This window comes from Anas platyrhynchos, chromosome 1 (assembly GCF_047663525.1).
Source record: "Anas platyrhynchos isolate ZD024472 breed Pekin duck chromosome 1, IASCAAS_PekinDuck_T2T, whole genome shotgun sequence".
Classification (NCBI taxonomy): Eukaryota; Metazoa; Chordata; class Aves; order Anseriformes; family Anatidae; genus Anas; species Anas platyrhynchos.
In genome coordinates this window covers 51,859,937-51,881,129 of record NC_092587.1, presented here as the reverse complement: position 1 = coordinate 51,881,129, position 21,193 = coordinate 51,859,937, and the positions used below count along the sequence as shown (strand labels likewise).

General features: G+C 49.9%; 1 long non-coding RNA gene across 2 annotated transcripts; it reads left to right on the top strand.

Moving 5' to 3' along the window:
- The first annotated feature begins 10,664 nt into the window (after window positions 1-10,664).
- On the top strand, window positions 10,665-18,623 carry LOC140002419 (uncharacterized). Of its 2 annotated transcripts, none has more exons than XR_011808889.1 (4): window positions 10,665-10,721; window positions 11,518-11,578; window positions 13,681-13,724; window positions 16,189-18,623. It is a non-coding gene; the product is annotated as an uncharacterized lncRNA (long non-coding RNA). The 2 variants fall into 2 exon arrangements; XR_011808890.1 differs by lacking the exon at window positions 10,665-10,721 and adding an exon at window positions 10,748-11,175.
- The last annotated feature ends 2,570 nt before the right edge of the window (window positions 18,624-21,193 follow it).

The window sequence follows — 21,193 nt, the reverse complement described above, 5'->3', positions numbered from 1 at the left end:
GGGTGTCCGCAGCTCTGGGGAAGTTGTAGGTCCCTGTGCAGACCGTGAGAGGTGCCGCGTGGTGCAGAGCTGACCCGTTGCCCATGACGGTGTGGAAGGTGGAGCTGACAGGGAGAGCACGGGAGGTTGGAGATAGCCTGGTTGTAGTGGAGCTTCTGGTCTCCATGACTCTGCAATCCTTTCTTGTGCCTGCGAAGAAGAGACTTTGCTGGAGAACAGGTTGGAGTTGCGCAGCTCCCTGTGTCCATGCCTAGGGGTCCCTTGAATCTGACAGGCGCCCTTCAGAGGCGCCAGCATTCTGCCTCGTGTTTGTGACCCGACCAGATGGGTTTGCAGGTCCCTGGGAGGCCCTGGAGAGCTTCTTGAGCTGCCTTTTGGGAATCTCTCTCTGTGCAACGCTTTGGGCACGGTGCTGCTTGAGGTGGGAACATGCATAATTACCGAGTGCTTGGGTGGCATGGAGCGCCGTGTCCTGAGCCGTGGGGACCTTCCAGCTGCCAGGGAATAAAGGAGAGGTTAGAGAGAGAATGTGTGGTGGGAAGCCTTTGGAACCTTCCAGCCAACTTCCACACGGGGAGGGGCTTCAATCTGCGGTGTTTTTCCGAGATCCCTTTGCCGGTAGCAGTTGCGCCGTTGCGGTGGCCTAGGAGAGAACGACAGGTTTGACAGGAGTCTTGTTGGTGCCTTGTCTGGGTGCGACACAGGGATAGGCAAGTGGAAGGGGCCTGTGCTTACCATGAGAGACCCGAGTGCAAGATGCTGGGTGGTTGGCCGCCCCTCTTTTCCACGCCCGCAGAGTCGCTTTTTGTGCCTGTCAAGAGGAGGACGTGTTAGAGAAGTGGCAGGAGTTGCGGAGCGCCCTGTGTTGATGCTTGTGGGAAGCTTGCACCAGACAGGGAGGCGCTGAGAAGTGGCAGTGAGTCGGCCTTGTGTCTGTGTCCTCACCATGTGGATTTGCAGCTCCCTGAGAAGACGTTGACAGGTTGTGGATCTTGCTTGTGCGAGGCTCCCTTTGCCCAGGGCTTTGGGCATTGTCCTGTTGGCGCTGGTAGCGGAATGGCTGGGTGGCGTGGAGCGCTCTCTGTGCACAGGCATTGAGAACTTGAAGTTGCTGCGGGAGAAGAAAAGAGAGGTTAGGGAGGTGTTCAGTGGTTGAGATCTCCCTTTGTCCACAGCTGGTGGTGTCAGCTGCAAGGGAGCCCCTAAGAGATACCCTTGAAGGTGGGTGGGGCGGACTCACCTTTTTCTGTGGCCTTGTTCCAGCCCTGTAGCTGCCGTGGCAAGGCAGGAGGGCGAGCAGAGATGGGGCATGTGGTGAAGCTCCTGTGCTCGGCGCCTTTGGGACTTCCATCTGCAAGGTAGGGCAAGATGGGTTAGAGAGGAGGCGAGAGGTGCGGGGCTGCCTTTGTGCAAGGTTACGGGGAACTTGTGTGTACCTTGAGTGGCACGAGAGGTTAGAAAGATGCGGTGTGTTTCTGAGCTCCCTTTCTCCATGTCTCTTGGCACGTTGCCATGGTGTTGGAGGGCATGAGAGCTTCAAGCGCAGGTGTGTGGTGCCGAGCTCTGGGTGTCCGCAGCTCTGGGGAAGTTGTAGGTCCCTGTGCAGACCGTGAGAGGTGCCGCGTGGTGCAGAGCTGACCCGTTGCCCATGACGGTGTGGAAGGTGGAGCTGACAGGGAGAGCACGGGAGGTTGGAGATAGCCTGGTTGCAGTGGAGCTTCTGGTCTCCATGACTCTGCAATCCTTTCTTGTGCCTGCGAAGAAGAGACTTTGCTGGAGAACAGGTTGGAGTTGCGCAGCTCCCTGTGTCCATGCCTAGGGGTCCCTTGAATCTGACAGGCGCCCTTCAGAGGCGGCAGCATTCTGCCTCGTGTTTGTGACCCGACCAGATGGGTTTGCAGGTCCCTGGGAGGCCCTGGAGAGCTTCTTGAGCTGCCTTTTGGGAATCTCTCTCTGTGCAACGCTTTGGGCACGGTGCTGCTTCAGGTGGGAACATGCATAATTACCGAGTGCTTGGGTGGCATGGAGCGCCGTGTCCTGAGCCGTGGGGACCTTCCAGCTGCCAGGGAATAAAGGAGAGGTTAGAGAGAGAATGTGTGGTGGGAAGCCTTTGGAACCTTCCAGCCAACTTCCACACAGGGAGGATCTTCAATCTGCGGTGTTTTTCCGAGATCCCTTTGCCGGTAGCAGTTGCGCCGTTGCGGTGGCCTGGGAGAGAACGACAGGTTTGATAGGAGTCTTGTTGGTGCCTTGTCTGGGTGTGACACAGGGATAGGCAAGTGGAAGGGGCCTGTGCTTACCATGAGAGACCCGAGTGCAAGATGCTGGGTGGTTAGCCGCCCCTGTTTTCCACGCCCGCGGAGTCCCTTGTTGTGCCTGTCAAGAGGAGGACGTGTTAGAGAAGTGGCAGGAGTTGCGGAGCGCCCTGTGTTGATGCCTGTGTGAAGCTTGCACCACACAGGGAGGCGCTGAGAAGTGGCAGCGAGTCGGCCTTGTGTCTGTGTCCTCACCATGTGGATTTGCAGCTCCCTGAGAAGACCTTGACAGGTTGTGGATCTTGCTTGTGCGAGGCTCCCTTTGCCCAGGGCTTTGGGCATTGTCCTGTTGGCGCTGGTAGCGGAATGGCTGGGTGGCGTGGAGCGCTCTCTGTGCACAGGCAGTGGGACTTTGAAGTAGCTCAGGGAGAGGAAATGAGAGGTTAGGGAGGTGTTCAGTGGTTGAGATCTCCCTTTGTCCACAGCTGATGGTGTCAGCTGCAAGGGAGCCTCTAAGAGATACCCTTGAAGTGGGTGGGGCGGACTCACCTTTTTCTGTGGCCTTGTTCCAGCCCTGTAGCTGCCGTGGCAAGGCAGGAGGGCGAGCAGAGATGGGGCATGTGGTGAAGCTCCTGTGCTCGGCGCCTTTGGGACTTCCATCTGCAAGGTAGGGCAAGATGGGTTAGAGAGGAGGTGAGAGGTGCGGGGCTGCCTTTGTGCAAGGTTACGGGGAACTTGTGTGTACCTTGAGTGGCACGAGAGGTTAGAAAGATGCGGTGTGTTTCTGAGCTCCCTTTCTCCATTTCTCTTGACACGTCGCAATGGCGTTGGAGGGCATGAGAGCTTCGAGCGCAGGTGTGTGGTGCCGAGCTCTGGGTGTCCGCAGCTCTGGGGAAGTTGTAGGTCCCTGTGCAGACCGTGAGAGGTGCCGCGTGGTGCAGAGCTGACCCGTTGCCCATGACGGTGTGGAAGTTGGAGCTGACAGGAAGAGCACGGGAGGTTGGAGATAGCATGGTTGCAGTGGAGCTGCTGGTCTCCATGACTCTGCAATCCTTTCTTGTGCCTGCGAAGAAGAGACTTTGCTGGAGAACAGGTTGGAGTTGCGCAGCTCCCTGTGTCCATGCCTAGGGGTCCCTTGAATCTGACAGGCGCCCTTCAGAGGCGCCGGCATTCTGCCTCGTGTTTGTGACCCGACCAGATGGGTTTGCAGGTCCCTGGGAGGCCCTGGAGAGCTTCTCGAGCTGCCTTTTGGGAATCTCTCTCTGTGCAACGCTTTGGGCACGGTGCTGCTTCAGGTGGGAACATGCATAATTACCGAGTGCTTGGGTGGCATGGAGCGCCGTGTCCTGAGCCGTGGGGACCTTCCAGCTGCCAGGGAATAAAGGAGAGGTTAGAGAGAGAATGTGTGGTGGGAAGCCTTTGGAACCTTCCAGCCAACTTCCACACGGGGAGGATCTTCAATCTGCGGTGTTTTTCCGAGATCCCTTTGCCGGTAGCAGTTGCGCCGTTGCGGTGGCCTAGGAGAGAACGACAGGTTTGATAGGAGTCTTGTTGGTGCCTTGTCTGGGTGTGACACAGGGATAGGCAAGTGGAAGGGGCCTGTACTTACCATGAGAGACCCGAGTGCAAGATGCTGGGTGGTTGGCCGCCCCTCTTTTCCACGCCCGCGGAGTCCCTTGTTGTGCCTGTCAAGAAAAGGACGTGTTAGAGAAGTGGCAGGAGTTGCGGAGCGCCCTGTGTTGATGCTTGTGGGAAGCTTGCACCAGACAGGGAGGCGCTGAGAAGTGGCAGTGAGTCGGCCTTGTGTCTGTGTCCTCACCATGTGGATTTGCAGCTCCCTGAGAAGACGTTGACAGGTTGTGGATCTTGCTTGTGCGAGGCTCCCTTTGCCCAGGGCTTTGGGCATTGTCCTGTTGGCGCTGGTAGCGGAATGGCTGGGTGGCGTGGAGCGCTCTCTGTGCACAGGCATTGAGAACTTGAAGTTGCTGCGGGAGAGGAAATGAGAGGTTAGGGAGGTGTTCAGTGGTTGAGATCTCCCTTTGTCCACAGCTGGTGGTGTCAGCTGCAAGGGAGCCCCTAAGAGATACCCTTGAAGGTGGGTGGGGCGGACTCACCTTTTTCTGTGGCCTTGTTCCAGCCCTGTAGCTGCCGTGGCAAGGCAGGAGGGCGAGCAGAGATGGGGCATGTGGTGAAGCTCCTGTGCTCGGCGCCTTTGGGACTTCCATCTGCAAGGTAGGGCAAGATGGGTTAGAGAGGAGGCGAGAGGTGCGGGGCTGCCTTTGTGCAAGGTTACGGGGAAATTGTGTGTACCTTGAGTGGCACGAGAGGTTAGAAAGATGCGGTGTGTTTCTGAGCTCCCTTTCTCCATGTCTCTTGGCACGTCGCCATGGTGTTGGAGGGCATGAGAGCTTCGAGCGCAGGTGTGTGGTGCCGAGCTCTGGGTGTCCGCAGCTCTGGGGAAGTTGTAGGTCCCTGTGCAGACCGTGAGAGGTGCCGCGTGGTGCAGAGCTGACCCGCTGCCCATGACGGTGTGGAAGGTGGAGCTGACAGGAAGAGCACGGGAGGTTGGAGATAGCCTGGTTGCAGTGGAGCTGCTGGTCTCCATGACTCTGCAATCCTTTCTTGTGCCTGCGAAGAAGAGACTTTGCTGGAGAACAGGTTGGAGTTGCGCAGCTCCCTGTGTCCATGCCTAGGGGTCCCTTGAATCTGACAGGCGCCCTTCAGAGGCGGCAGCATTCTGCCTCGTGTTTGTGACCCGACCAGATGGGTTTGCAGGTCCCTGGGAGGCCCTGGAGAGCTGCTTGAGCTGCCTTTTGGGAATCTCTCTCTGTGCAACGCTTTGGGCACGGTGCTGCTTCAGGTGGGAACATGCATAATTACCGAGTGCTTGGGTGGCATGGAGCGCCGTGTCCTGAGCCGTGGGGACCTTCCAGCTGCCAGGGAATAAAGGAGAGGTTAGAGAGAGAATGTGTGGTGGGAAGCCTTTGGAACCTTCCAGCCAACTTCCACACGGGGAGGATCTTCAATCTGCGGTGTTTTTCCGAGATCCCTTTGCCGGTAGCAGTTGCGCCGTTGCGGTGGCCTAGGAGAGAACGACAGGTTTGATAGGAGTCTTGTTGGTGCCTTGTCTGGGTGTGACACAGGGATAGGCAAGTGGAAGGGGCCTGTGCTTACCATGAGAGACCCGAGTGCAAGATGCTGGGTGGTTGGCCGCCCCTCTTTTCCACGCCCGCGGAGTCCCTTGTTGTGCCTGTCAAGAAAAGGACGTGTTAGAGAAGTGGCAGGAGTTGCGGAGCGCCCTGTGTTGATGCTTGTGGGAAGCTTGCACCAGACAGGGAGGCGCTGAGAAGTGGCAGTGAGTCGGCCTTGTGTCTGTGTCCTCACCATGTGGATTTGCAGCTCCCTGAGAAGACGTTGACAGGTTGTGGATCTTGCTTGTGCGAGGCTCCCTTTGCCCAGGGCTTTGGGCATTGTCCTGTTGGCGCTGGTAGCGGAATGGCTGGGTGGCGTGGAGCGCTCTCTGTGCACAGGCATTGAGAACTTGAAGTTGCTGCGGGAGAGGAAATGAGAGGTTAGGGAGGTGTTCAGTGGTTGAGATCTCCCTTTGTCCACAGCTGGTGGTGTCAGCTGCAAGGGAGCCCCTAAGAGATACCCTTGAAGGTGGGTGGGGCGGACTCACCTTTTTCTGTGGCCTTGTTCCAGCCCTGTAGCTGCCGTGGCAAGGCAGGAGGGCGAGCAGAGATGGGGCATGTGGTGAAGCTCCTGTGCTCGGCGCCTTTGGGACTTCAATCTGCAACGTAGGGCAAGATGGGTTAGAGAGGAGGCGAGAGGTGCGGGGCTGCCTTTGTGCAAGGTTACGGGGAAGTTGTGTGTACCTTGAGTGGCACGAGAGGTTAGAAAGATGCGGTGTGTTTCTGAGCTCCCTTTCTCCATGTCTCTTGGCACGTCGCCATGGTGTTGGAGGGCATGAGAGCTTCGAGCGCAGGTGTGTGGTGCCGAGCTCTGGGTGTCCGCAGCTCTGGGGAAGTTGTAGGTCCCTGTGCAGACCGTGAGAGGTGCCGCGTGGTGCAGAGCTGACCCGTTGCCCATGACGGTGTGGAAGGTGGAGCTGACAGGGAGAGCACGGGAGGTTGGAGATAGCCTGGTTGTAGTGGAGCTTCTGGTCTCCATGACTCTGCAATCCTTTCTTGTGCCTGCGAAGAAGAGACTTTGCTGGAGAACAGGTTGGAGTTGCGCAGCTCCCTGTGTCCATGCCTAGGGGTCCCTTGAATCTGACAGGCGCCCTTCAGAGGCGCCAGCATTCTGCCTCGTGTTTGTGACCCGACCAGATGGGTTTGCAGGTCCCTGGGAGGCCCTGGAGAGCTTCTTGAGCTGCCTTTTGGGAATCTCTCTCTGTGCAACGCTTTGGGCACGGTGCTGCTTGAGGTGGGAACATGCATAATTACCGAGTGCTTGGGTGGCATGGAGCGCCGTGTCCTGAGCCGTGGGGACCTTCCAGCTGCCAGGGAATAAAGGAGAGGTTAGAGAGAGAATGTGTGGTGGGAAGCCTTTGGAACCTTCCAGCCAACTTCCACACGGGGAGGGGCTTCAATCTGCGGTGTTTTTCCGAGATCCCTTTGCCGGTAGCAGTTGCGCCGTTGCGGTGGCCTAGGAGAGAACGACAGGTTTGACAGGAGTCTTGTTGGTGCCTTGTCTGGGTGCGACACAGGGATAGGCAAGTGGAAGGGGCCTGTGCTTACCATGAGAGACCCGAGTGCAAGATGCTGGGTGGTTGGCCGCCCCTCTTTTCCACGCCCGCAGAGTCGCTTTTTGTGCCTGTCAAGAGGAGGACGTGTTAGAGAAGTGGCAGGAGTTGCGGAGCGCCCTGTGTTGATGCTTGTGGGAAGCTTGCACCAGACAGGGAGGCGCTGAGAAGTGGCATCGAGTCGGCCTTGTGTCTGTGTCCTCACCATGTGGATTTGCAGCTCCCTGAGAAGACGTTGACAGGTTGTGGATCTTGCTTGTGCGAGGCTCCCTTTGCCCAGGGCTTTGGGCATTGTCCTGTTGCCGCTAGTTGGGGAATGGCTGCGTGGTGTGGAGCGCTCTCTGTGCACAGGCATTGAGAACTTGAAGTTGCTGCAAGAGAGGAAATGGGAGGTTAGAGAGGTGGTCAGTGGTTGAGAGCTCTCTTTGTCCACAGCTGGTGGTGTCAGCTGCAAGGGAGCCCCTAAGAGATACCCTTGAAGTGGGTGGGGCGGACTCACCTTTTTCTGTGGCCTTGTTCCAGCCCTGTAGCTGCCGTGGCAAGGCAGGAGAGCGAGCAGAGATGGGGCATGTGGTGCAGCTCCTGTGCTCGGCGCCTTTGGGACTTCCATCTGCAAGGTAGGGCAAGATGGGTTAGAGAGGAGGCGAGAGGTGCGGGGCTGCCTTTGTGCAAGGTTACGGGGAACTTGTGTGTACCTTGAGTGGCACGAGAGGTTAGAAAGATGTGTGTTTCTGAGCTCCCTTTCTCCATTTCTCTTGAAACGTCGCAATGGTGTTGGAGGGCATGAGAGCTTCGAGCGCAGGTGTGTGGTGCCGAGCTCTGGGTGTGCGCAGCTCTGGGGAAGTTGTAGGTCCCTGTGCAGACCGTGAGAGGTGCCGCGTGGTGCAGAGCTGACCCGTTGCCCATGACGGTGTGGAAGGTGGAGCTGACAGGGAGAGCACGGGAGGTTGGAGATAGCCTGGTTGTAGTGGAGCTTCTGGTCTCCATGACTCTGCAATCCTTTCTTGTGCCTGCGAAGAAGAGACTTTGCTGGAGAACAGGTTGGAGTTGCGCAGCTCCCTGTGTCCATGCCTAGGGGTCCCTTGAATCTGACAGGCGCCCTTGAGAGGTGGCGGCATTCTGCCTCGTGTTTGTGACCCGACCAAATGGGTTTGCAGGTCCCTGGGATTCCCTGGAGAGCTTCTCGAGCTGCCTTTTGGGAATCTCTCTCTGTGCAACGCTTTGGGCACGGTGCTGCTTCAGGTGGGAACATGCATAATTACCGAGTGCTTGGGTGGCATGGAGCGCCGTGTCCTGAGCCGTGGGGACCTTCCAGCTGCCAGGGAATAAAGGAGAGGTTAGAGAGAGAATGTGTGGTGGGAAGCCTTTGGAACCTTCCAGCCAACTTCCACACGGGGAGGATCTTCAATCTGCGGTGTTTTTCCGAGATCCCTTTGCCGGTAGCAGTTGCGCCGTTGCGGTGGCCTAGGAGAGAACGACAGGTTTGATAGGAGTCTTGTTGGTGCCTTGTCTGGGTGTGACACAGGGATAGGCAAGTGGAAGGGGCCTGTGCTTACCATGAGAGACCCGAGTGCAAGATGCTGGGTGGTTGGCCGCCCCTCTTTTCCACGCCCGCGGAGTCCCTTGTTGTGCCTGTCAAGAAAAGGACGTGTTAGAGAAGTGGCAGGAGTTGCGGAGCGCCCTGTGTTGATGCTTGTGGGAAGCTTGCACCAGACAGGGAGGCGCTGAGAAGTGGCAGTGAGTCGGCCTTGTGTCTGTGTCCTCACCATGTGGATTTGCAGCTCCCTGAGAAGACGTTGACAGGTTGTGGATCTTGCTAGTGCGAGGCTCCCTTTGCCCAGGGCTTTGGGCATTGTCCTGTTGGCGCTGGTAGCGGAATGGCTGGGTGGCGTGGAGCGCTCTCTGTGCACAGGCATTGAGAACTTGAAGTTGCTGCGGGAGAGGAAATGAGAGGTTAGGGAGGTGTTCAGTGGTTGAGATCTCCCTTTGTCCACAGCTGGTGGTGTCAGCTGCAAGGGAGCCCCTAAGAGATACCCTTGAAGGTGGGTGGGGCGGACTCACCTTTTTCTGTGGCCTTGTTCCAGCCCTGTAGCTGCCGTGGCAAGGCAGGAGGGCGAGCAGAGATGGGGCATGTGGTGAAGCTCCTGTGCTCGGCGCCTTTGGGACTTCCATCTGCAACGTAGGGCAAGATGGGTTAGAGAGGAGGCGAGAGGTGCGGGGCTGCCTTTGTGCAAGGTTACGGGGAAGCTGTGTGTACCTTGAGTGGCACGAGAGGTTAGAAAGATGCGGTGTGTTTCTGAGCTCCCTTTCTCCATGTCTCTTGGCACGTCGCCATGGTGTTGGAGGGCATGAGAGCTTCAAGCGCAGGTGTGTGGTGCCGAGCTCTGGGTGTCCGCAGCTCTGGGGAAGTTGTAGGTCCCTGTGCAGACCGTGAGAGGTGCCGCGTGGTGCAGAGCTGACCCGTTGCCCATGACGGTGTGGAAGGTGGAGCTGACAGGAAGAGCACGGGAGGTTGGAGATAGCCTGGTTGTAGTGGAGCTTCTGGTCTCCATGACTCTGCAATCCTTTCTTGTGCCTGCGAAGAAGAGACTTTGCTGGAGAACAGGTTGGAGTTGCGCAGCTCCCTGTGTCCATGCCTAGGGGTCCCTTGAATCTGACAGGCGCCCTTCAGAGGCGCCAGCATTCTGCCTCGTGTTTGTGACCCGACCAGATGGGTTTGCAGGTCCCTGGGAGGCCCTGGAGAGCTTCTTGAGCTGCCTTTTGGGAATCTCTCTCTGTGCAACGCTTTGGGCACGGTGCTGCTTGAGGTGGGAACATGCATAATTACCGAGTGCTTGGGTGGCATGGAGCGCCGTGTCCTGAGCCGTGGGGACCTTCCAGCTGCCAGGGAATAAAGGAGAGGTTAGAGAGAGAATGTGTGGTGGGAAGCCTTTGGAACCTTCCAGCCAACTTCCACACGGGGAGGATCTTCAATCTGCGGTGTTTTTCCGAGATCCCTTTGCCGGTAGCAGTTGCGCCGTTGCGGTGGCCTGGGAGAGAACGACAGGTTTGACAGGAGTCTTGTTGGTGCCTTGTCTGGGTGTGACACAGGGATAGGCAAGTGGAAGGGGCCTGTGCTTACCATGAGAGACCCGAGTGCAAGATGCTGGGTGGTTGGCCGCCCCTCTTTTCCACGCCCGCGGAGTCCCTTTTTGTGCCTGTCAAGAGGAGGACGTGTTAGAGAAGTGGCAGGAGTTGCGGAGCGCCCTGTGTTGATGCTTGTGTGAAGCTTGCACCAGACAGGGAGGCGCTGAGAAGTGGCAGCGAGTCGGCCTTGTGTCTGTGTCCTCACCATGTGGATTTGCAGCTCCCTGAGAAGACGTTGACAGGTTGTGGATCTTGCTTGTGCGAGGCTCCCTTTGCCCAGGGCTTTGGGCATTGTCCTGTTGGCGCTGGTTGCGGAATGGCTGCGTGGCGTGGAGCGCTCTCTGTGCACAGGCAGTGGGACCTTGAAGTTGCTGCGGGAGAGGAAATGGGAGGTTAGAGAGGTGGTCAGTGGTTGAGAGCTCCCTTTCTCCACAGCTGCTGGTAAGTGTAAGCTGCTGATCTGCCTGTTTGGTATGTTGCGGCCCCTTTTATACTCTCTTGGCCTGGTGATGTCATACAGAGATTCAGCCAATGAGAGGGAGCCGCCCACTGTGACGTCACTTTTTTCAGGAGGAAATGGCGGAAGTAAGGACAAGGTGGGAGTGAAGGTCGTGGGAATAGGAAGGAATGTAGCAAGGCCTGAATGCAGGAGGGCAGGGAGAGGGGAGAGAGGGAAGAAAGGAGGGTGACTAGGGAGGTTTGGGAAGTAAAGGAGGAGGGAGGGAGAGGAAGGACAGTAGAGAATCTAAGTCATACTCCTGCTCTAAGGAACTTGCTGAGGCAGGGGGGATGGATCTGATGATCTCTTGAGGTCCCTTCCAACCGCTACAGTTCTGTGCTTCTGTTATTGTAGCATAGACAAAAGATCAATTTATAGATTTTTTTTTTTTTCAGGATTTTTATCCTATCATCTCACTTTCTTTTGCCACGAAATTGCTTTCAGTGTGTGCCACATGCTGAAGAATCAAAACCAACAGAAGCAACAGAATCACAGAATGATTGAGGGAGGAAAGGACCTCTGAAGGTCATCTGGTCCAACTCTCTTCTCAGGTGGGGACACCTAGAGCAGATTGCCCAGGAACATTTCCTGAGTGCTTTTGAATATGTCCGGAGAGGGAGACATCCCAGTTATATCATACATTTTGTATCAGGAATGGAATTAATACTGATTCACAAAATTTATGAAGGAGAGAGACAATTCTCTTTTCATAGGTTTTCTCTGCTGATTTAATTTTAATTTGAAGATTAATGTTGCTTAAAATATTTTGATTTTATTATTGAATGATGAGAGTTAACTTCAAAGATATACAGATCTCTCAGTTTACGTGTGTCCAAATGATCCTTTAATACCTTTATTTATTCCTCCTACACACCTCGGAATGCAATTTCTAGGTATATTGGCATTCTCATCATGGAGTATTTCATCAGATTTCCAGCTGCAGGCATACCACAGGTATTTACATAGACTTGCTTTAAGTTACTTTAGCATTTGCAAATATACGCAACAATTTTGTATTGCATAACAAATGCATCATGGCGTCTGTTTTTCTTACAATTTCTCTGTGCAGTCCCAGTTATGTAGCTGACAGAGTTACCTATAAAACTCCATGTTATTAGGAGGTGACATGTATTACTTTCTTGCTGATCTGTGACACCAACCAGAAAGGGCTGTATAGAGTGATTTATCCATTCCACTTTGCTGAGCTCGGCTAATAAGATACTCAGGCCCCCTTACTGCTGCCAGTTATTTCTATTTTTTAAATTTCTGGATATGTTGTTATCTCCCCAAAAGAAATGCAAGTGCAGATCAGATTTAGAAATACAAGATTTAAAATTCTCTCTCTTTTCTTCCTTCACAAAATTCCATGTTTCAATAAGTAGTCTTTTTTTTTTTTTTTTTTTTTTCATAATACATAGATATGGATTAGACTGTTAGCCTCTAGTAATATCCAAACTCAAAAAGTCTTCATTGTCTTCTTAAATCTTAGGAAAATACTCTCTTTTAAGAATGTAAAACCTCATAGCTATCATTAACTTTTCATGGACTCATTTGTCCACTCTACCATTGTTAAATCCTGTCATGTTAACTAATGGGGTATTTATTGTTATGATATACACTAGATGAGGACTGTTTTAGGTATTAAACCTGTCTACTACTATTCCCACGCTGTTTCTGAGGCAACTAGAGCATATGAACTGGACTTCTTTTGGTGAAATTATACTGGAAGATGTGTTCCAGGTGTATGCTATTTTGGTAGCTATCTTCAGTCGTTAGAACAGCACCGCTCTCACAAAGTAAAATCCCTAAAATATTAACAGACCTCGCTTTGATTTATTTAAGTGTACAGGCCTCTTTCTATTGAGCCACTTCTTGTTAGTTGTGGAATAATCTAATCCTTTTATCCTTTGGATGAGAGGGAAGGAGGGAGGAAAGGAGGGAGGGAGGATGTAGACTGCTCATAGCAATTATAGATGAGCTGTTTATCTCCATGCTAATTATGATAGTTTTGGGAACCATCATTCATATAAAATCCGTTTTCTTTTTTTCTCTTTTTTCTCTTTTTTTTCTCTTTTTTCTCTTTTTTTTTCCTCTTTTTTATGACACAGCAATAAAATGTTCTTATCTGTTTTCCATTTCTAAGTTTGGGCTCATCCTTTCCAACATCATAAATATGTGGGAATTAATCAAATGAGTTTGTAATATGCTTTGAAGCACAGACTTCTGTTCTGGGCTCTGGTCTTGAAGTATGTGGCATGGTAAATTTTTTATTCCTTTGGAATTTGTAGCATTCAAAAGTGACTTTGAGCTGTTTGTACAGCTTTTGATCCTGGGATCACTCTGCAGTGATCCATCTTCTTTGCATGACTTATAACCTGCCTGATCCCAGGGTTGTTGGGATACAGACCACTTACCCATGACGTTGATCTGAAAAGGAATGAGCCAGAATCATGTGCAGTCACACTATGTTGGAGTTATGTTTCTTTACCTGTCTCAGTGGATTTGGGGGTAACTAGCTACATGGTGAAGCAGCAGTGAAAAATTGCCTAATAAGGAGCATCAGTAGTCTTTCGTCGTTATTAAAAGCAAAGACTTTTGATAACAACAAAATTCTGGTTGCTAACAAGAGCATATAACTACCTAACACATATTCCAGATACTTATAAGTAATGGATATATTTACAAGGGCTGCTTTTTGAATTATGATATGAAATTATAGTAGTGGAGGATATTGATACTGCTAGTAATATTGCATAATTAGAGCAGAAAAAATAGGTATGTTAATCAGATATAGATTACCACTGATATAGGTTGGCAAAAAAAGGCTTAATTGTCATTTCCAGAGGCACATCTATTCTTCATTCATTAAAAAAAATGTGCAGAAAGAGAACTGCATGTTGCATTTGAATCTTAAGAAGCTGAAATATCTGGAAGACAAATTTAAAAGCTGTGGATATATAAAAAAGTACATATTGGAATGAATTAAGGTCTAAAACATGAAGCATAACATCCACTAGTTCTAACACTTCTCTTTTCTTACCCTGTACTTTCTTCAGGGAATACATCCAAATCAAGGAAGAATTTCATCCTCTGAATTGCAGTAAGTATTATCCTATTCCTCCTAGAAGCCAAACTGAATTTTATAGTAAGGATATTTAACACAGATTTGTAAGTACATCTGTAGGAATTTTCTGCTGAGACTTCTTAAAATTGGTAGTGTATTTCATTCTCAAATTACAAACATCATTTTTGGTTAATTAAGGTTAAATTACATCAATTATAAAACATTATGGATGCAAAATGAAACTCCAAGTGCATTAATCATTAAAATTATAAAAATTCAAATAAAAAGCTTTATTATTAATGCTAACTTTTCCTAAACATTGGTAAAAATATGGTGTCAATTCTCATATTAGTATTGAGAACTAAAAATTGTGGTAATTTCTCGAACAACTATGAAACCACCATCTATCCATCTAAATGCTTGTAAAACTGACTCAAAACTGACAGAAGCAAAGTGTCTTCTATACACAAAACAAAATTCTGTTAATATGCCTCACATGGAAAACATTTCATATTTTTCTGACTTGAAAAATTGTTTGGGATTTTGACAGGTACTATTTATTTTCATTCTCCTTTATAACAGTTCTTAGAGTAGTTAGAGTTTCAAGAAATACTGGAAACTGAGATACTGAAAAACAAGTCAGTTAAGAATCTCAGATTTAGATATTCCAAGCAAAGTGGTCTGTACTCACAAATTCTTGCCTTTGTGAATTTCTTCTTAGCCAAACACTAGAACTAACAGAGGTGAAGGATTATCCTGTTATTGGTCTTCTAAGCCAAACAAATTAAGATGTTCTTCAAAAGCTGAATTCACCAGCTTCAAATTATACGCTGAAAACCGTCATTACTTAGAAGATACATCAGCTGCTGGCCCTGGCAAGATTAAATAAATAATAGATTTTCAAGGCTGAACTCTTTAAATTATAATTGCTTCTGGAAAGGACAATTCCTGGCATCTTGTGAGTGATAAAGAGAATTAAGGATCCACGTAAGGTTTTTGTCAAGGAAATTAAAGTATTTTATTATGTGTTGAAACGTTTGAATTACACATTACAACGTATGTGAGGGACTTTCTTTTGCTGAAGAGTTGAATGCCAGTTTAATACAGAACAAAACGTAACTCTTACCATTCACTATCACAATTTAGAATGGTTACAGGATATCTGGATTGAGAATTTCTTGTCAACTGTTAGAGTGCTAAAGCAAAACTCCATTGTGAGACACTGGAAGCAGAGTACCATATCCATGGCATCATGAAATGCAACTTTAAATGCTTTCAGTTGTGTTATTTATTTTTTCATATTTTCATAGCTTTGAATAGCGTACTAAGAGTAAAGAATTTCATAGCAAATATGTCTGAGTGAGAAATTCATATCTTCCACATATCAGCAATTTGGCAGGAAATGCCAATACTTCTTCATGTCCTATTTAATAAGGGATAATAATTTAATAAGGAATTGGGTGTCCTGCTCCTAACTTGTGAAGATTCAGAATGGTAACTACTAGAAATTTTGAAATAAGGAAATGTGAGGAAGCTTTGAGCTGTGGACCCCAGACAGCTAAGGGAAATGCTGAAGCTTGTTAAGGTTCCAATTCTTCTGAAGAACTGGTGAGACATACCACTCATTAGAAAGAAAAAAAAAATGAAGTGATGAGTCTAGTGAGAGAAAAAAAAAAGAAAAAAGAAAAAAAAAAGAGCAATTGAACCTCACGAGAGAAGTCTATCATAAAAGATGAAGGAATCTATTTCTCTATACAAACACAAGATGAAAAGAAAGAAAAAAAATAAGGGATCTGTGGGACTATTTTCAATAAATTTCTCAAGATCAAGTTTTCCTTGTCTGTTGAAGGTTTATCTTAAATTTTGGACTACAGGAGAATTTAAATTCTGATAGTTATTCCTATGTTCGGTTTTATGCACGACTGTAGTTGAAACATTTGTAATAATTTTGAGTAAACTGTATTATGGTTTGAAGAGAAAAAATAATGTCGATAATTACAGAATCTGAATTATCTGAGATATCTTAAGTGTTGAAATTAGCTTGCAATATGTAAAGACAAATATGATATGAAAGTGCTATCTGTAATTCATGAAACTGACTAAATAAGGGTATTTCTTCAGGTTTGTAACACCAGAAGGGAGTTCCAGGAAAATTTGATAGCTTATTGTAAATGAAAGTTTACTGCTAGCTTACACTTTATTGCATGCTTTCCAGGAACACATGTGGCATTCCAGAAGCATATGTAGAAGGTGTGAGGTGTTTTGGAAACTATGGATTTACACAAAATTCAGTACATTGTCTGATATTTGAAAAGTACATTTTCAAATTAAATTCAGTATTTAGTGAAACAGACAACAGTTGAAAAGGCCGGAAATTTATGAGCTCTGCTCTTTTTGTGACCTGATTCTTCTGTGTTTTACTTCAGGAAAACTATTAGCTAATAAGTGTCCTTTGATTTCTCTTTCTAATTTCTAATTTCTTTTCTTTTTCTGTGAGCAGAGCTCCGCAGCTGCCCCATGTCAGATCAGAGCCAGTTCCAGCCAGCTCCTAAAGGGACCCGCTGCCAGTGAGGAACATTGGTTGGGCCTTTGGGAGAGCACATTTAAGAAGGTAAACTGATGCGCAACAGCAGCTGGGAGAGAGGAGTGAGAAGCAGCCCTGCAGACATCAAGGTCAGCGCAGAAGGAGGGTAGAAGGTGCTCCAGGCACGGAGCAGAAGTTCTCCTGCAGCCCAGGGAGAGGAGCCCATGCAGGAGCAGGGGATCTGGGAGGAACTACTGCCCTTGTTGGAGCAGTTTGGTCCTGACAGATGGACCCTACGGTATGGATTTATGTTGGAGCAGTTCTTAAAGAGCCTGTGGGAAGCCCAAATAGGATCAGTTTGTGAAGGACACCATACTGTGGGAGGGACCCCACATGGAGCAAGGGCAGAGAGGGACTGTGAAGGAGCAGCAGAGATGAAGATGTTGGATGAGGGGGGAAGGTGCTTATACTTTGCTTTTAGTTTCTCACTGTTCTAGTCTGCTAGTGATAGGCAATAAATTATATTAAGCTCCTTATGCTGAGTCTGCTTGGCCTGTAACAATAACTGGTGAGTGATCTCCCTGTCCTTATCTCAACCATTGAGCCCTTTCCATTGTATTTTTTCCCAATTTTCCATTGATGAGGGGGAGTCAGAGGGCAGTCATAGAGTTCAGCTGCCCATCAAGGTAAAACCACCACATTACTTGCTTTTTGTCATTTTTCTGACAAATGACAAAAAATGAAAGAAAATGGTGAAGGAGAATGGCTGGATATTTTAATAAATTGAAAAATTAGAATAAACAGCATTTCCCATCATAAAAAGTATATTACATCACAACTATTCTGATTTTAAAGTTGGGTGATATAACTGCAAGATTATTTCTTCACTGGATGGTTTCTCCATCCTATAGAAAGTCTAGTGTTAGAGGCTGAAACCATCTATTTTGACACAAAGACCCAACAAGAATTAGAGGAACAACGATAGGCAGATTACTCTGGAATGTTAAGGAGACAATTTCAGGGCAGGGAAAGTGGGGGCAGGGAGAGGGATCAAAATGCCTCTGACAGGACAAGAGGCAATGGGCACAAATTGTCACGCAGGATGATTGTGATATATGTTCATCTGCTTTGTGTCAATAGAGAGCAGTTCTGTCTGTCTCTGGGTCCTGCACTGGCAATTTAATTCTTCCACAGATGTGGTTTCTTCCCTTTCCTCCCAGTGTCCCAGTCTCCCCCTCATTATAGTCAATTTATCAAATCTTCAGAAATATTCCTCAAATCTATGAACCTATTTGCTTTTGTTATGCTGAACTCTTATTCCTAACAGTTACAGCCTTTTTGCCACCTTTGTGGTTGATTTAGCACTGCTAAAGATGTGACTGCAGTATCCCTGTGAATGGCCTGTGAGGAATGTTTTAACAACTCGTGAAGTGTCAATAGAGAGCTATTTGTATTTGTATGTTCTTTCTCTGAAGTCTCTGATGTCTGGGGGTTTCAGAACAACTGCTAACGACTAGTAACTGTTAATGGGACACTATGCAAGCCCCTGATATCTGGCCAGGAGATTAAGGAGAAGAAAGAAAGAAGCTGAAGGACGGCTAGAAGACAAAACTTGCAGGGGATGCTGTGTAAGCTTTTGACATGTTGCCAAGGAGTACAAAGGGGAAGGACAAGAAAAAAAAACTGAGAGGAAGACTATAGGAGCCTTCAGCATGAAAGACCCCCAGAGACCTCCAGGGGGACCACCGGAGACTGATGCGCATGCTCCAGTAGGAGGGTTTGGATCCCGGAAGCTAATTATAATAACCCGTTTTTTTTTAGAGGTAGTAATGAATATGTATTAGCCTAGGAGCATAAAAATCAGCTACTTGATGTAACTGGTGTGCGTCTAGGTGGAGCAGAGACTCCCGACGCACCCAGCGCTGTTTGCTTACCTCTATTCTTTTAATAAATCATAAACTTTGATTATAACCCTATGTTGGGACTGAGCATTTTATAACAATGATCCATCTGAAAACACCTTTGATGTAAGGGTGGTCGAACAAGCTGTACAGAGAGACTGTAATGTCTCCATCCATGGAGGTATTCAACATTTGTCTATCCATAGCCCTGAGCAACCCATTGTAGCTGATGAGTTGGACTATATGATCTTAAGAGGTCCTGGCTAACATTATCCAGTTCTATGATTCTGTTTGGGAGAAATTTGGGGAGCTATCTTTTAACAGGAAGGATTCTCTGGTTTCTGAATAAAACCACAATATTAAATTTTCCTTAAAGCTATGTGACAAAACATATTCTTCTATGGAAGGTTGACGTTCAAGCTGACAGAAAGAAGGAATACTTGTTGCATACTGCAGTTGTAGTGGGGCTGAAAAGAGTATGAAAAAATAAAATGAGGAATGAAAGGGGAACTTTGCTGTGAGAAGTTTTTCAACTGGGTAATGCGTGAGGGGATCCTTGTATAACGCTCAAGCTTCAATTTAAAGCTAGGGTAGGGCTGAGGAAAAAAGAAAGGCTATAGCTATAGATGGAGTGGGGCAGGAAAAAGATTGTCAAAGGAAAGACACACCTTTTTCTGTGGCCTTGTTCCAGCCCTGTAGCTGCCGTGGCAAAACAGGAGAGCGAGCAGAAATGGGGCATGTGGTGAAGCTCCTGTGCTCGGCGCCTTTGGGACTTCCATCTGCAAGGTAGGGCAAGATGGGTTAGAGAGGAGGCGAGAGGTGCGGGGCTGCCTTTGTGCAAGGTTACGGGGAACTTGTGTGTACCTTGAGTGGCACGAGAGGTTAGAAAGATGCGGTGTGTTTCTGAGCTCCCTTTCTCCATTTCTCTTGACACGTCGCAATGGTGTTGGAGGGCATGAGAGCTTCGAGCGCAAGTGTGTGGTGCCGTGCTCTGGGTGTGCGCAGCTCTGGGGAAGTTGTAGGTCCCTGTGCAGACCGTGAGAGGTGCCGCGTGGTGCAGAGCTGACCCGTTGCCCATGACGGTGTGGAAGGTGGAGCTGACAGGAAGAGCACGGGAGGTTGGAGATAGCCTGGTTGTAGTGGAGCTTCTGGTCTCCATGACTCTGCAATCCTTTCTTGTGCCTGCGAAGGATAGACTTTGCTGGAGAACAGGTTGGAGTTGCGCAGCTCCCTGTGTCCATGCCTAGGGGTCCCTTGAATCTGACAGGCGCCCTTCAGAGGCGGCAGCATTCTGCCTCGTGTTTGTGACCCGACCAAATGGGTTTGCAGGTCCCTGGGATGCCCTGGAGAGCTTCTCGAGCTACCTTTTGGGAATCTCTCTCTGTGCAACGCTTTGGGCACGGTGCTGCTTCAGGTGGGAACATGCATAATTACCGAGTGCTTGGGTGGCATGGAGCGCCGTGTCCTGAGCCGTGGGGACCTTCCAGCTGCCAGGGAATAAAGGAGAGGTTAGAGAGAGAATGTGTGGTGGGAAGCCTTTGGAACCTTCCAGCCAACTTCCACACGGGGAGGATCTTCAATCTGCGGTGTTTTTCCGAGATCCCTTTGCCGGTAGCAGTTGCACCGTTGCAGTGGCCTAGGAGAGAACGACAGGTTTGACAGGAGTCTTGTTGGTGCCTTGTCTGGGTGTGACACAGGGATAGGCAAGTGGAAGGGGCCTGTGCTTACCATGAGAGACCCGAGTGCAAGATGCTGGGTGGTTGGCCGCCCCCGTTTTCCACGCCCGCGGAGTCCCTTTTTGTGCCTATCAAGAGGAGGACGTGTTAGAGAAGTGGCAGGAGTTGCGGAGCGCCCTGTGTTGATGCTTGTGGGAAGCTTGCACCAGACAGGGAGGCGCTGAGAAGTGGCAGCGAGTCGGCCTTGTGTCTGTGTCCTCACCATGTGGATTTGCAGCTCCCTGAGAAGACGTTGACAGGTTGTGGATCTTGCTTGTGCGAGGCTCCCTTTGCCCAGGGCTTTGGGCATTGTCCTGTTGCCGCTGGTTGCGGAATGGCTGGGTAGCGTGGAGCGCTCTCTGTGCACAGGCAGTGGGACCTTGAAGTTGCTCCGGGAGAGGAAATGGGAGGGTAGAGAGGTGGTCAGTGGTTGAGAGCTCCCTTTGTCCACAGCTGGTGGTGTCAGCTGCAAGGGAGCTCCTAAGAGATACCCTTGAAGGTGGGTGGGGAGGACTCACCTTTTCCTGTGGCCTTGTTCCAGCCCTGTAGCTGCCGTGGCAAGGCAGGAGAGCGAGCAGGGATGGGGCATGTGGTGCAGCTCCTGTGCTCGGCGCCTTTGGGACTTCCATCTGCAAGGTAGGGCAAGATGGGTTAGAGAGGAGGCGAGAGGTGCGGGGCTGCCTTTGTGCAAGGTTACGGGGAAGCTGTGTGTACCTTGAGTGGCACGAGAGGTTAGAAAGATGTGGTGTGTTTCTGAGCTGCCTTTCTCCATGTCTCTTGGCACGTCGCAATTGTGTTGGAGGGCATGAGAGCTTCGAGCGCAGGTGTGTAGTGCCGAGCTCTGGGTGTGCGCAGCTCTGGGGAAGTTGTAGGTCCCTGTGCAGACCGTGAGAGGTGCCGCGTGGTGCAGAGCTGACCCGTTGCCCATGACGGTGTGGAAGGTGGAGCTGACAGGAAGAGCACGGGAGGTTGGAGATAGCCTGGTTGTTGTGGAGCTGCTGGTCTCCATGACTCTGCAATCCTTTCTTGTGCCTGCGAAGAAGAGACTTTGCTGGAGAACAGGTTGGAGTTGCGCAGCTCCCTGTGTCCATGCCTAGGGGTCCCTTGAATCTGACAGGCGCCCTTCAGAGGCGGCAGCATTCTGCCTCGTCTTTGTGACCTGACCAGATGGGTTTGCAGGTCCCTGGGAGGCCCTGGAGAGCATCTCGAGCTGCCTTTTGGGAATCTCTCTCTGTGCAACGCTTTGGGCATGGTGCTGCTTCAGGTGGGAACATGCATAATTACCAAGTGCTTGGGTGGCATGGAGCGCCGTGTCCTGAGCCGTGGGGACCTTCCAGCTGCCAGGGAATAAAGGAGAGGTTAGAG